General features: G+C 41.2%; 2 non-coding genes and 1 pseudogene across 3 annotated transcripts in view; 2 read left to right on the plus strand and 1 right to left on the minus strand.

Annotated features, from left to right (window-relative positions):
• The first annotated feature begins 2,878 nt into the window (after positions 1-2,878).
• On the plus strand, positions 2,879-2,950 carry TRNAP-CGG (transfer RNA proline (anticodon CGG)). Its single transcript has one exon. It is a non-coding gene; the product is annotated as a tRNA-Pro (tRNA).
• A 1,224-nt stretch (positions 2,951-4,174) lies between these two features.
• TRNAP-AGG (transfer RNA proline (anticodon AGG)) lies at positions 4,175-4,246 on the minus strand. The gene has a single exon. It is a non-coding gene; the product is annotated as a tRNA-Pro (tRNA).
• A 1,776-nt stretch (positions 4,247-6,022) lies between these two features.
• Positions 6,023-15,835, plus strand: part of LOC149319728 (myelin protein zero-like protein 1) — a 14,278-nt pseudogene continuing 4,465 nt past the window's right edge. The window contains exons 1-2 of the transcript XR_016279921.1: positions 6,023-6,057; positions 11,071-11,261. The product of XR_016279921.1 is annotated as a myelin protein zero-like protein 1 (transcript). The remainder of the gene's footprint in view (positions 6,058-11,070; positions 11,262-15,835) is intronic.

Here is a 15,835-nt window from a genome sequence, read left to right on the forward strand (position 1 = left end):
ATGAATGGTACTGAAGTGATGTACACTTTCTTGAATATTTCATGCAGAAATCTGACAAACTTATCCAATTTGTTTTGAGGCTAGAACTTCAGATCCAGTGGATATAGGAAGATATAACAGCTCAAAAGTCCGTCAGACTCAGAATTTGCTGCTACTGAGTGCATTCTTCTATTTATGTATGAAGGGCTCCAGTTTCTCCTGTGTTTTTCAATTAATTATGTTCAAAAAAATGTAAGTCTCATGTTCAGGAGATAAATAGCAATTTAACGTAATTGTTTTTTTAAAAGATTTTGGATTTTAATAAAAATAACTACCAATACCAAAATCACATGTGATTGTATTAGCTTAATTTCTATGGTTTTAATTTGTGGCTATTGTTGTGTGCTTTCTAGTCATTTCTGACTTATGGCGACCCTAAGGTTTTCTTGGCAAGATGTGCTCAGAGGAGCCATCCTCTAAGGCTGAGAGTGTGTGACTTGCCTGAAGGCACCCAGTGCCTTAAGATACGAACTGCAAGAAGGTAGTTTTTTGTGGGTTTTTCGGGGCTCTGTGGCCATGTTCTAGAAGAGTTTCTTCCTGGCGTTTCGCCAGCATCTGTGGCTGGCATCTTCAGAGATGCCAGCCACAGATGCTGGCAAAACGTCAGGAAGAAACTCTTCTAGAACATGGCCGCAGAGCCCGAAAAACCCACAAAAAACTATGGATGACGGCCGTGAAAGTCTTCAACTTCACATTGCAAGAAGGTATTTTTTCCAGATATTTTTCCAGATATCACACACCTGGTTCAAGAAAGCAACAGTCCCACCAGACAAAGATTAAGATTTTAAAGCACAAATAGACTCATAAAGGATCAGATAGTCCTGGGAGTATTTTAGTCCAAGCTGGCTAAGAGCCAAGGTATTAAAGATAGCCCTTATCTGATATATGTTTTGATTGAGCTCAAGTTGTGAAATACCTCCCTGCTCTACATCTTCTTTTAAAGTAGTCTCATGGCCATGGATTATCTGAACAACACTCTCTTCACAAACCTCACTTGTATTGAAGTTTGCTAAATGGCCAGGAGGCATTTGTCATTGACAGCATCCAGGGTTTCAAGCACATTAATAATAGGTTCTGCAGGCCTGTTCTAAAACATTTTAAGAGATAAGGAACAAAATTGATATTACAGAACGGGCTTGAATTTATGGAGCAGGTTTGCTAACAATAGATGAAACTCTGTGCTTTGGGAAAAGGTGGAATATAAATACAAATATATTATTATTATTATTATTTACCGCCAGTTAAAGCTGTACTGACTTTTGACAGATGCTTTAGTAGATTTTGAAGCCCGAAAATGTTGACGATAGAGATCAGTAGATAAATATTTGAAAGAAACTTTAAATGATAGCTTTCAAGAGAGAAAGCTATGGCAGTCTATTGTAGCAAAAAACGAGAGAATCTTCCATTAGATTAAAGACCAGTTGAAGCTTTTAAGGAACAGCTCCACTCCTCTCTGGGGCCAGAACAAACTGCGGTTCCCAGAATTCCATAGCACTGAACCACAACAGGTGAAGTGGTGTCAAACTGGATTATTTCTGCAGTGCGGATGCAGCCAGCAGTTGTCTTCACTTGGCTGGTATATACAAATGTGTATAGAGAAAGGAAGTGTAAATAGTAAGCTTAGACAGACATGAATAAAAAGTACATTCTGTGACGGCACAATTAAAAATGTCTGCTAAATAAGAAGTGACTATTCAGAACAGCATTCAGAACAACTGAAGATCAATAAATCATTTTAGATTTGTCACGTCAATTAACACTAGTAGTGGGGCAAAGAACTACAGTATTGTCTCATATTTAACCCCAAGAAAGAGGCATGTTTAACTTATTATTTCAGAATATAGCTATGGGTGAAACATTTCTTGATAGCTTACATTAAATTTCCCTTAATGTGCATAATGACATTGTACAAGCCATCAAAGCAGGTTACAAAAACTGTCCGCATTCAGTGTTGCAGATGGCATGATGGGGCTGCCTGACAGTGACTGACACAACATTCCAGGGGCAGCCATGTTTGGCCATATAGAGCAAAGTACGACGACAACCAAAATCCACAAAACAACGAGTCTCTTTTATGGAACCGACCGAAATGCACAAAATACAAGTCGCAAGCTTTCAAAGCTCCGCCGGCTTCTTCATCAGGCAAAAAAGATGTTAAAAATCATATAGGAAGAAATAAAAAGTATGAGGACGGTAGTCACAGGCCCGCATTTTGTCAAGATGCTGTCAGTTCAGGTGGTATTGGGGGGGAATTAATACAAGCCACATCTTGACATAATGCAGGCATCACTGTTTTGTGTATTTATTTTTTATTGTTGTTGTTATTATAGAACATTTGGAGAGCAGGGAACATGTGTTAAAAGTGCTGTCCCTCTCAAGTTGCATCCACTACACTGCAGAAATAATCTGGATTGACACCACTTTTAAATGCCATGGTGGCTCAATCCTATTCTGGGAATCCCTCAACAAACTACAACTCCCAGAATTCCATAGCATTGAGCCATGATGATACTTTTGTGTCAAACGGGATTATTTCTGCAGTGTGGATGCAGCCTGAGATGGAATGGGGGAATGTTATGTAAGTCATAATTTTGTGACAAGGAAAACAGCCCTAGAAAGGAATGGATTTACTCTGGAAGCTGGCAACCAAACTAGAAGGAATCAAAGGGAAAAGAATCCCCCCTTGTTCATTGCAAAGTGGTATCTTCCTGTGCCCTTAAGAGTATCACCGAGACTGTGGACGGAACCATTTTGCAAAGCAGAAGGGGTGTCTGTTCCAGCTTTGCAATGGGGCGGGATGAGCGTGAAGGAGTCAGCTGAGGAGGAACAACGTAAGAGCGGCTCGTTGGTCTAGGGGTATGATTCTCGCTTCGGGTGCGAGAGGTCCCGGGTTCAAATCCCGGACGAGCCCCAAGAAATGGAGGGATTAGTAATTGGTCACCCCTCCCTATTTTGGGGGACCTTGATTACTTTTATGCTCCATTCCTCAGCTCTTTCTTTATGGGGAAGGAAGGAGGCGTTCAGCGGAGAGAAGGCAATGGCTGGCACTTTGCACAAGAAGGGAGCAATGGGGCAAAACTGCTGCTGGCTGATAGGTAGACCAGACATGTCCTCTTTTTCCAGGACCTGTCCTCCATTCCAACCCTCTGTCCAACCTTCTGTCCAGAAGGAATTCCAAGATGTCCCCCATTTAGAGCATGGTTAAAAAGCATGTATTTGCATTCGTATGAGGGTGACCAGACGTCCTCTTTTTCCAGGACGTGTCCTCCATTCCAGCCTTTTGTCCAGGAGGAGGAATTGCAAGATGTCCTCCATTTTGAGCATTACCTAAGAAGCATGCATTTACATTCCTATGAGGGTGGCCTCCTTTTGCTGGACATGTCCTCTATTCCAGTCTTCTGTTCCAGGAGTTGTTCCAAGATGCCCTCCATTTTTAGCATGACCTAAGAAGCATGGATTTACATTTCCAGGAATGCATTTGACTTTTATTGGGTCAGGTCCTCCATTTTGCTTGAACGTCCTCCATTTTGCACTTCCTGGTCCTCCTCCTTTGCAGTGATGAGGACATCTCACCTGCTGGGTTTTAAACATCCTCCGGAGCTGAGGCTGAACAGGAGGAAAAGAAAACCCCTCTAAAACAGTCAAGGAAAAAAGAAAGGAAAGGCACAGCCATTATTACTATTACTATTGGCATTGAAGGCAGGATAAAGGAAGCTCAGATCCCTCTTTGATGTCCCTCTGCAGACAGACTGCATTTATTATCTTGCATTTTCTTCTACTCTGCATACTGTTGGGGTATTAGAGGTGATCCTCCTTGGATCATTGCAAAAGGCAACAATATATATATATTTATACAGATATATATATATATATATATATATATATATATATATATGATTTAGGTGTATATATTACATATATATATATATATACACACACACACACACAAACACATTTCTAAATCATTATATATATATATATATATATATATATATATAAACGTTGTGCACTTGCATAACAATCCGTACTAATAAAACCTACAGCACATTCATCAAAATGATTTTGGGGGGAAGCCAGCTGTAACGATGACATAACTTTTATTCTTGGTTTAGTATTGAAAAGGAAGGGAAAAAACGGGCTCGTCCGGGATTTGAACCCGGGACCTCTCGCACCCTAAGCGAGAATCATACCCCTAGACCAACGAGCCGCTGCGAAGGAAGCAATCTCGATCTTGCAGAGGAAATTGATTTGTTAGCCTTTTTTTTTTTTTAAAGCTAGAGAGAAGTAGATCTTTTTTTTCTTCGAAGCTTCCTTTCTCTTGCTTCCCGGATACTGACCTCCTTGGAGCCATATTTCAACATTTAAACAGCCCCCCCCCCTCACTCTGCGGTTAAGAAACCATCAGGTATTTTGCAAAGGCAGCCCTTGCAGGATACTGATGATGATGTAAGTCTCTTTGCATAAAGATCCCTGGAGGATGTGTGCAGAGAAAAACAGACAAGTGGGTGAAGGAGATAAGCCTGCCTTAACAGCTGCCCTAAGCAGGCTAATATATATTTTCACACACAAACACACACACATATGTATATGTGTGTGTATGCATACATGAATATATATATGTATACACACACACATATATGTGTGTGTGTATACATATATACGTACTGTATCTGTATATATGTGCATGTGTGTAATGTACTTACATATCCATATTAAATATCCATATACTGTATGTGTGTGTATACACATGTATGCACACACACGTGTGTGTATATGTACTTAATATGTGTCTATAACATATATCATACGTGTATATATACATAAGTATACATACATATATATGTGTGTGTATATTTATGCATACATATATATGTATGTGTATATGTGTGCGTATCCATATTAAATATCCATATATGTGTGTGTCTATATATATGCGCATACGCACGCGCACACACAAAGACACACACATACTGTACTTATAAAATCTGGCTCCAAAATGAAACTCTTTAAGAACAGTGGAGATTTGTGAAAGTAGAAATGGGGGGAAATCACTGGAATGCATTTTTGAAGAGCTTTCAAGTGGTTTTTATCAGGTTAAAAAAACCAAGCTTATGCAAGGCTCAGCTGACCTGCCTGTTTCACTTTACATGCACATAATGTTAGATTTGGCAGAAAGTCAGAGTATTAAATTTTAAAAAGTGTGTAATATTGTTGGGATAAGAAGCAAATCAGTTCATTTGAGGTGTGGTGCTGGAGAAGAGCGCTGAGGACAACATGGATGGTCAGAATGACAAACAAATGGGTCCTTGATCAGATCAAGCCTGAAATCTCCCTGGAAGCCAAGAGGACCAAACTGAGGCTGTCATATTTGGACCGTATCATGACAAGAAATGACTCATTGGAAAAGGCAATAATGCTAGGCATTAGGAAAGGCAATAATGTATATACTAAAGTATTCACTGTTTCTTTGCTTGAAAAATGGGTATAATGGGTAGGACATTTGGTCACCATGTAAATATACCAGAGCCAAATATTTGGGCTTTTGTTTTTTACTTGAAAAATGTTTCTTATAAATATATAATATTTGTGTGTGTATATAATACATATACATATACATATACATATATATATATATATACACTAGAGCCAAGTATTCATTGTTTTTTTACTTGGAAAAAAATGGGTATAAGGGTTGGAGCACCAGATGCCCCTGAGAATTAACAAAATGGCGTCTTGGCTGCTCTCCTGTCAGGGCTGAGCCTGGGCCTGCATTTTCCTCAAGGATCTCTCCCTCCCTCCTCCAGAACAATGGCTCAGCGATGGGAGTGACGTCACAATGCCCTACGGGGCGCGTGTAACCAGGCCGCGGGGCGCGAGAGCGCGAGGGAGGGAGGCCGCAGAGCCGCCCAGGGAGCGAGCGCGAAATGGCGGCTCTGCAGAGGGCGCGCGCAGGAGGCGGTGCTCCAAGGAAGGGAGGGGCCTCTCTGTGGCTCCTGGCGGCTTTGGCTCTCGGCCCTTGTGAGTCACGTGGGAGGGCAGGGAGGGAGGAGCCAGGAGGAGGAGCCTCTCTAGCTAGCCTCACTTCACCCTTTGCCTCCTCTCCCTTTGGACCTGAGGTCTCCACTAGGTGGCACTCTCTCTGTCTGGACAAAGGCACACTCAGGGACACGTCCTCCATTTCAACCTTCTGTCCACAGAGGATGTCCATCATGTCCTCCATTTTTTGAGGATGACCTGAGAAGCTTGAATTTATCTTTCTATGAGTGATTTTTTTAGCTTCTATTTTTGGTCATGTCCTCCATTTTTCTTGCATTATCTGCAGAGGTCCTCCTTTCCCAGGACGCGTCCTCCATTTCATCCTTCTGTCCAGGAGGATGTCCATCAGGTCCCCCACTTTTGAACATGACTTGATTTTATCTTTCTATGAGTGTTACTAGCTTCTGTCTATTTGGCCATGTCCTCCATTTTTCTTGCAGGCCCTACATTTTGCAGTACCTGGTCCTCCCTTGCGGTTTGGACATCCAGCCAGGGTGGCCAGAGGTCCTCCTTTTCCAGGACATGTCCTCCATTTTTCTTGCAGGCCCTACATTTTGCAGTACCTATTCCTCACTTGCGGTTAGGACATCCAGCCAGGGTGGCCAGAGGTCCTCCTTTTCCAGGACATGTCCTCCATTTTTCTGCAACATCTGTCCAGGAGGAATTCCATCAGGTCCTCCATTTAGAGCATTCCCAAACTTTGGCCCTCCACATGTTTTGGACTTCAGCTCCCAGAAGCCAGAGCCAACCAACTTGGTCACTAGCCAGGAATTCTGGGAACTCTGAAATCCAAAACATCTGGAGGACCCAAGTTTGGAAACCACTGATTTGGAGCATGACCTCCCATGTGGTTAGGACATCTGGCCACGGCGGCTATAGAAGTCCTCCTTTTCCAGGATATGTCCTCCATTTCAGCCTTAAGTCCAGGAGGAATTCAATCAGGTCCTTCATCATTGAGCATGACCTGAGAAGCATGAATTTATCTTTCTTGCAGTGGTCCCCAAACTGTGCTCTTTAAGGGGATTTGGACTTCAGCTCCCAGAATCCCAGACTATTTTGAAGTCCAAAATCTCTAGAAGCTATATTATTATTATTATTATTATTATTATTATTATTATTATTATTAATCTTTATTTATATAGCACTGTAAATTTACACAGCACTGTACATATGATCTTTTAATTAATAATTGATTTAATTAATATATACTAGAATCATGCACTCACTGTTTTTCACTTGAAAAATGGGTATAATGTCAGCTCCCAATTCCACAGTTAGAGCTGTGTTTCAAGGAAGGGAAATGTACAAAACTAGAAACTTTTGAGAACAGTCTTAAACCATCCTAGTACTATATTATGCTTCTAACTCAGCTGACACTAGTAGCCTTAGAAATAAACTTACTGCTTGATTATAAAGCACCACAGGTAGCAACACGGAATTAAGACTACACCAATTATCCCTCTGAAATGCTACTGCCCTTGTAGATTGCCTTTGGCAATTCTTTAGTGACTCCTAGAAAGAACGTAAGAGGGGGGAAATCAGACCAAGGCCCATCTAATCAGCTTTTTATTTCCACTGTGGCCAACAAGATGCCCATGGGAACGCACACAAGCAGAAAGGTAGCACAGACTCACTCATATGTCCCCAAACACCCATATAACAATAACTCCTTCTGGTGGAGTAATACGTAGCAGTCATGGCTAGTAGCAAACAATAGTTCTATCATCCATTAATTTGTCTCATCCCTTCTTAAAGTCGCTTAGGTTGGTGACAATCACTATACTATGTGATAGTGAACTGCATAGCTTAAAGATTCCCTGTTACCTAAATCCAATGGTCAGGCCAAGTTAGAGTAGATCCATTGAACAGGGACATAAAAAGTCCCCAATCATTCAGTGAAATGTTAGTGGTCAAAATCTGAGACCTGAGAACAATCTCTTGTGTTGTTATAGGAAGCAGGTCCTGGTGCTATTACAGAGGTGATATAACCAGGGGCAGGTGGTGGTAGTGACATTAAGCATGAAACATTAAGCATCAAACACAGTTGCACAAAGTATACTATTAAAAATGTAAAAGCTCATTGACGACTGGCATCCAGTTAGTGGCATATGCAGGCATGAGTCCACCTTACCCCTGCATATGTCACATTTTATGAAATCCAGTGTGGTGTAGCGGTTTGAGTGTTGGACTGCAACTCTGGAGACCAGAGTTCGAATCCCCGCTCAGCCATGGAAACCCACTAGGTGGCCTTGGACAAGTCGCATGCTCTCAGAGGAAGGCAAAGGCAAACCCTTTCTGAACAAACCTTGCCAAGAAAACCCTGTGATAGGGTTGCCATAAATTGGACACAATTTGAAGGCACACAGCAACAATGAGATCTTGTATTGGTCACTATAGTGGTTGATGTTTTCTTCCAGCTTCTGCAACAAATAAGGTCCCTCCTGTTTACCATTTATCTGTTAATCCCCACCACCACCACTATTCTGTGGTTAATGGAGTGTCAGGGAGGGTTGGAGAAACATGACTATATTTCCATAGCCAGAATGATTACATTATCTGCAGACACTTCCAGCATAGCTTAGCAAATGGTTAAATTTTTGTGTCTAGCTTGGGGACATTGCCAGATTTGTCTACAATGTTTTCCCTCTCTATCACCCACAGAATAGCTACAGAGAAGATGGGTTGGCTATACAATGAGCTGAAGGAACATTCAGTGGACAAATGTAGCATAGTTCCACATGCAAAACTATTATGGTATGCTATACTATATGGGATCCCAGCAATTGGGAAATGCATGTGCACACACCTTTGAAGGCAGTGCTGTTGCCCCGAAATTCCTCCCCATTACCCTGAGAAATGGATAAGAGGGGCTAGGGCACAAAATCTGTTAAACCTGATAAAACAAATTAGATCACCATCTTGCAGGGGTGCTTTAGGGTGAATATTGTACTGGGGGAAAAATGGGCTGGATAGCTTATGCCCTGGTGTATCCCTTCCAGTTCTTATGATTCTCTCAATTTAGTTGTCTTCATTTATTATTATTATTATTATTATTATTATTATTATTATTAACCTTTATTTATGAAGCGCTGTAAATTTACACAGCCCTGTACATAAAGTCTTTTTAATTAGATGGTTCCCTGCCCTTGGACTTACAATCTAAAAAGACATGACACAAAAGGAGAAGGGAGTGGTGGAGGGAAAGGGTAAGAGGTCCAGCAGTTCCTCTCTATCTCCGAGGCCAGGACCAAGGCAGATGGACATGAGTCAGTAGACTATCAAGATTATCTTAAATGATTTAAGTGTTTATCTTCATTTGAATTGTTAGCCTTTCAGCCTAATCAAGTGACCAAAGCAGAGGGACAGAGAACATCCACACCCAGAGTTGCCACTTTTTTAAAAGACTGAGAAATGAAGATTAGTTAGGGGAATTGGTCAAAAGTCAGAGAACGTGTGATATGCTTATGCAATGGAGTTTTTGAGATGCTGATGCAAGAAGACAGCCTGCCTCTGTGGCAGCTGGAGGAGAGAAGTGGGAGGATACAAGCGTAATGTAAAGATCACACATATTCTGTAATATATGATGCTGAAAATGTTCTTTTTCAACATTCCTTTGCACAGGGGATCATTTTTTCCATTTTGCTTATAATAAATATAACATGGTGAGATGATTTTGAAAATAACTAGTAAAAGAGAATAAAATGATCCTGTATGAGATAGCATAATTTTATTACTGAGCTGACTAACTTTTAAATGGGAAGTTCATGAGTTCAAACAAATTGGAATCATTTTGAAGAAAAGCTATTTTAAAATATTTATTGGTGGGTTTTGTTTGTTTGTTTGTTTGTAAAACGTTAATTTAGACTCATTAGACTTAGTTTAGAACAGAGATCTTTCTTCTTTATTTCTACAAAATGAATTGAACTTTAACCAAAAGCTTCTGTCATATGTCTGTGTAGAGATAATATGCACTGAAGTTTTTATCTTGGTACAGTCTTAGTGTAGTTTCAAAACAGATATGTTTCATCAGTTACTAATCAATGTTCAAAGAAAGTCATTTAAGCTCCTATCTTTAAAACAATTCATTTCAATACTTGCTTAGTTTTAAACTATACTAAATGAAAATTTTATTTCAAGAAATATAACCTATTAATTTTTAAAGCTAGGTTTAATTTAGAATGGTGGTCAGGGAGATCAATAAAATTAGTATTGGAAGTGTGGCAAACCTGCATACATAATTTTATATACCACTCATGTTCCCCCATACTTGCCTAAAACCACCCAAATGTTATTTTTCCTGATAGGGGAATTGTCCCTGCCTCTTGAGCATTGGGGTTGTCTTTGTCTGGAAATAATTTATAGTACAGCACTCAGAAATACTGAAGATGCCTGTTGGTGAAAAGATTTCTGGGTAGTTGGACTAGTCATCTCTAGCACAGGATTCTGACAGCCTCTTCAGACTATGAAAAGTTTCAAGCTCTTTTTATCCCATCTAATCCAGCATTTGGTTTGCAACGATAAGAACCAAAACCCTCCTTTGAAACTTTAAAAGCGAGATAGGAAGGCAACAGGATTTCCTCACCTTTAGACCACCTGGCTAAATTTCAAAGGTGCTACAAGATCTCTCTATAACTTTAGACTACCTGTTTGTTCAGAAAGATGTTGCCTCTAGGAATGAATGGCCTATTTGAGCTATCATGACTAATTGCAGGGTCTTTCATAACTAGACATGGAATGGAGCCTGCCATTTTTGAAAATCTGCTGAATAAGTGCAGCTGAGGTCCAGGCTGCATCCCGGTTGCACTTGCCTGGCCGCTGGCACATGCGATGACACCCAGATTTGAGTTTTCAATCCTGCATCTATGTCAGAAGTATTTCTCCATGCAATAATCTCCTATATCAAATTGCTAAATTCCTTTCCAGACACATTGCTTTATGAGTAGCTTTGTCTAACACTGCATTTTTTAAAACTATGTAATGTTATTATTTGGAAAGGGACACAGATGGCATCTTGTTCAGTAGAAGATGTTTTAATCATGGATGTGCCCCCACCTACTGAACTCATTGTGAAAGCTGGGACAGATGCAAGGCTTCCGTGCACATTCATATCGTCAGAAGAAATTAGTACGGCAACCTCTGTTACTTGGAGCTTTCAACGGGAGGCATCAACTGCTCGTCCCATGACGGTAAGAGCTGGTGTCTGAGGTAAGGCCAGACATCAAAATGAATTGGTGGCTAATGTGGATGACATTTTAACTATTCCTTATATTTGTCATATGCATGAATATCTTATTCTTAACTGCTGCTTGTCCTGAAATGAGAGCACTTGATGGCCATATCCTGCTTGTCCTCAAATGTATTAAAGAAATGCATTAAAGAACAAAGGTAGACTTTGAGCTGTTGCATTCACCTTTATCTTCTGCTCTTTCCCTTCTTTCTCACTATCACATCTTTGCATATCTCTATCACATCTTTGCATATCTCTGTGGCCTGTGAAATAAATACCTTTTTATTTTTAAAACTCAGTCTAAGACTGGACACCTTACAGGACTAGCTCTACAGTGGGAGACACTATGTTATAGTTGTGCCATCTCTATTTATAATTCTGGATCTAGAGAGTGGCACTGGGAGATTCCCTGTTTAGCTGCATGGATATTAAGCTACATGGTACCATAGAGTATCGCTGAATGCAGTGATGGATTGGGTGAGGGCCATTAAACTAAATGTGAATCCTGATAAGATGGAGACTCTATGGACTGGCAGTTCCTTGGTCCTGGAATTTGATATGTGACTTGTCCTTGATGGAACTGCCCTCCCCACAAGGGAGCAAGTGTGTAGCTTGGGAGTGCTTCTGTTCTACAGTCATTTCTGTCACTGGGAGTCCATTTGGACTCTGTGACCTGGGACCACATTTACCTAGTGCAGCAGCTAAGGCCTTTCCTGGATAAGGATAACCTGGACACAGTAATTCATGTGATGCACCCTACACGGGGCTGATCTTACAATGCCACTGCAAGGTACTCTTTGCTGCTGCTTCTGTTGTTGTTGTTAATTGTCTTTAAGTCAGCTTTGACCTCCAAGTCACCCTGTCCTCAATTACCCTGCACAGTTTCTGAAGATTCATAGCCATGGCTTCTCTGACTGTGACTATCTATCTGGAACGTGGTCTCCGTCTTTTCCTATTGCCCTCTACTTTACCAAGTGTTATAGTTTAGGTGCATTCTTTCTTCTCATGATATGGCTAAAATACAACAACCTCAGTTTAGTCATCTTTGCTTCCAAGGAGAGTTCATTCCTGATCTGCTCTAGGACCCATCCATTGGTCTTTTTATCAGTCCACAGTATTTTATCAGTCCACTCTTATCCAGCATGAGTTTATTCTAAAATGAGTTTATTCTTTTCCTATCCATTTTCTTCACTGTTCAGCTTTCATGGCGATATATAGAAATGAGAAATACGATAGCATAGACAATCCTAACTTTGGTATTTAATTATACATCTTTACATTTCAGGATCTTGTCTAGTTCTTTCATAACTGCTCTTCCAAGTCCTAGTCTTCTAATGATTTCTTGATTGCAGTCTCCATGTTCATTGATGATTGAGCCCAAGTGCATTTCTTTCCTCCTGGGGTTGATGAGTCCTCCTCTCTGGACTCCTCCTTGAGGCTGAGAGGGGAGCCTGTACTTTTGGGCTGGTCTACCCTGGAGGAGCCCCATGAAGTCCTCAGTGAGGTCAACCTCTGGGTTGTTTATCCCCCTCCCAGAGTAGGGTCCAGGGGTCTCCTCTAGCTGGGAATGAGCAGGAGGATCCAGGCTGGGGAGGCCTTGAGATGGAGGGGGAGTGCAGTGGAGGGGGGACTGTGGGGCAGGAGGGCTCCTGGGGGGGAGGAGAAGGTGCCCCGTCCCCAGGCAAAGAGGGCTACCCCTAGTCAGCTATTCTGGGGTGAAATGCAGGGCATTGCTACCTTGGCTCTTCTCATCCTTTTCTTTAATGCCAAGGAGAGGAAAGGGGGAGAGGCAGTGGGAGGATTTTCTCCCAGGGTTGCAGAGGATATGAGCAGCCTTGAAGACTAGTCACTTGGGGGCATTTTTCATATGTGGCACAATGCCGTAGCCCTCTGTTGTACCCCACCCCCTTAGTTCCTCCCATGGATGCTGGCGGCACCAGCATTGGATCTTTATTTAGAGTTTGGTGACATCACAGTAGCATCCCAGGACCCCTGTGGCTGTCTGGCTAGTCAGCATGCAGTGGTTATGTCTAGCAGGTAAATAAGTGACCAATCTCTAACCATTCTTCCTGGCTATCTGCCATCAGGTGATTGCAGCATGTAAGTTGCAGACTAATTGCATCAACATGATTAACACATGATCTCCTTCACTGGAGGTTTTTAAACAGAGGCTGGATGATCATCTGTCGGGGGTGCTTTGATACTGTGTTCCTGTATGGCAGCAGGTTGGACTAGATAGCCCTTGGGGTCTATTCAAACTCTATAATTCTATGATTCTATTATCTTGAACTGTTTTCTCTCTTCATCACATACTTTAAATTTATGTAGATTGTCTGTGGTCATGATTTTTGTTTTGTTGTTGTTCAACTATAAACCTGCCTTTGCACTTTTTGCTTTGACCTTCTTCAGTAGTCTTTCCATATCTGTGATATTTTCTGCTAGTATTATGAGTTCAGTCCTGCTTTTCATATGATGTTCTCAGCATACAAATTAAATAGATAGATTGATAAAATACAGCCTTGCCAATTGGAATCCATTCTATTCTGTATTCTAGCCTAACAGTAGCCTCCTTTCCTGAGTACAGGTTACACATCAGGACTATGAAATGTTGTGGCACACCCATTTCTTTAAGTGCTATCCATAGTTTCTGTAATGTATACAATTAAACACTTTGCTATAGTCTATAAAGCACAGTCTGATCTTCTTTTGAAACTCCTTAGTACGTTCCATTATCCAGCATATGTTTGCTGTATGATGCCTAGTACCTCTTCCTTTCTTGAACCCCGCTTGGACATCTGGCAGTTCTCGCTCTATATCTGTTAAGAGTCTTTGTTGTAGAATTTTAAGCATCACCTTGCTTGCATGAGAAATTAATGCAATGGTTCTGTAATTACTGCAGTTCCTGGTGTCTCCTTTCTTGGAGAATGGAATATATACTCAGTGTTTCCAGTCTATCAGCTATTATTTTGTTTTCCAAGTTTGTTGACATATTTTTGTTAAAACTAGAGAAGATTCTTTCTTTGTAGCTTGTAGTAACTGTATACAGTGGACTAATCTTAAAGACTATGGGCAGTGCACACTGAAAAGCTAGTTTGTTGGCTAGAACAGCTTATAGAAACAGTATAACACTGCTTTTAAAGTAATTGCACTGGCAGCCAATACATTTCCAGTCTGAATTCAAGGAATTGGTATGGTATGTTTAAATCTGCTGATGGGGGCTCTCCTGTGTGTGGGAGTGGGAGCAGTAAATAGTAGTGTAGACATCAGAGAGGCCTTCCTCTTGGAGGCCTGAATGCTGCTGCTATTGATTTTATTTTGGCACCAAGTTAAAACTTGGATTTTTGTTAAAGACTTTCAGGTCTGATGATTTTATCCAGGGCCCCATTCAGAATGGCATCAAAAATCTGGAAGGAACTGGGCTGATTCGGATGTCCCTCCCCTGAATCTCTCCGTTAGCAAGTGCCCACTACAAAAAGAGGGACATTTTAAATCGAATGCATTCTGTGCCTGCTGTCAATCAAGCAATCGTCATGGTGACGTTTTTGCAGGGGCATCGGAGGTGTCCTCCCCCCTCCTTTTTTTTAAAAGAGCCATGCACAAAATGCCCCAAGTGTCAATTTTTTAAAAACCTCTTTTTTGTGTGTTGTGTGTATATGTGGGCATTTGGGTCAGATCTGCCCCTGTCCCCATTTTCAATCTCATGCAAGCTAATGCATCCCCCACTCCTTGCCCCCCAGAATGCCTCTTACACATGAAATAATGATGATGATGATGATAAAAATAATAATAATAATAATAAATTCCTCACCTCAGAAATGCCAGTAAAGGATGCAATTGCCATGCATTCCGTTTTTCTTTTTTTTTCTTTTTGCTTTTAAAAGCAATTCAGAGCTGCCTCTGATTCAGTAGCAAAAGCATGTATCATTGTCTAATTGACAAGAGCAAAAAATGTAACATTCCGATTGTAAAAGTCTAGCCCTTTGCAACATTTGTAACATTCCCCTTTGCTTGAAGCAAGCAGAGAAACCCCTTGCACAAGCTGCTAGCCTTGCTCTATCTGCCTCAAGAAAAAAAAATCATGTGCATATTTGGTCAAAAATAATTTTTAAAAAATATGAAAAGGGGGAGGTGCCTGATGTGGGCTCCATTCGTGCCCTGCCTTTGACCTGACCTGACCTGAACCTTTTCCTCCTAGAGGAGCTTTGCCATTGCCTTCCACTGAGGCTGAGAGAGTGTGACCCGTCAGTTCCAACTAAAGTAGACCCATGGAATCAATTGGGAATAAAATGGAAATGCAGCGCAGGCATTCCTGTAGCATCCTCATATAACACAAATAATAAGAATAAGAATAATCCAGGAGCAAGAGGAAAGTAGAACAAGCAAGCACCCAAAAAATAATGCGCATAAATTGTCAAAAGAGGCTGATTTCCCTACATGCCCCAGCTTGGACCCAAAGCCCTACTTCCCTGGGCAATCCTCCTTCCGACCCTCTCCTCCCTTTCAGCTTTCTCCACCACCCCCCACCTCCCTCTG

The sequence above is a fragment of the Sceloporus occidentalis genome, unplaced genomic scaffold (genome assembly GCF_023333645.1).
Source record: "Sceloporus occidentalis isolate IW3139 unplaced genomic scaffold, rSceOcc1.0.p SCAF_2, whole genome shotgun sequence".
NCBI classification, from domain to species: Eukaryota; Metazoa; Chordata; class Lepidosauria; order Squamata; family Phrynosomatidae; genus Sceloporus; species Sceloporus occidentalis.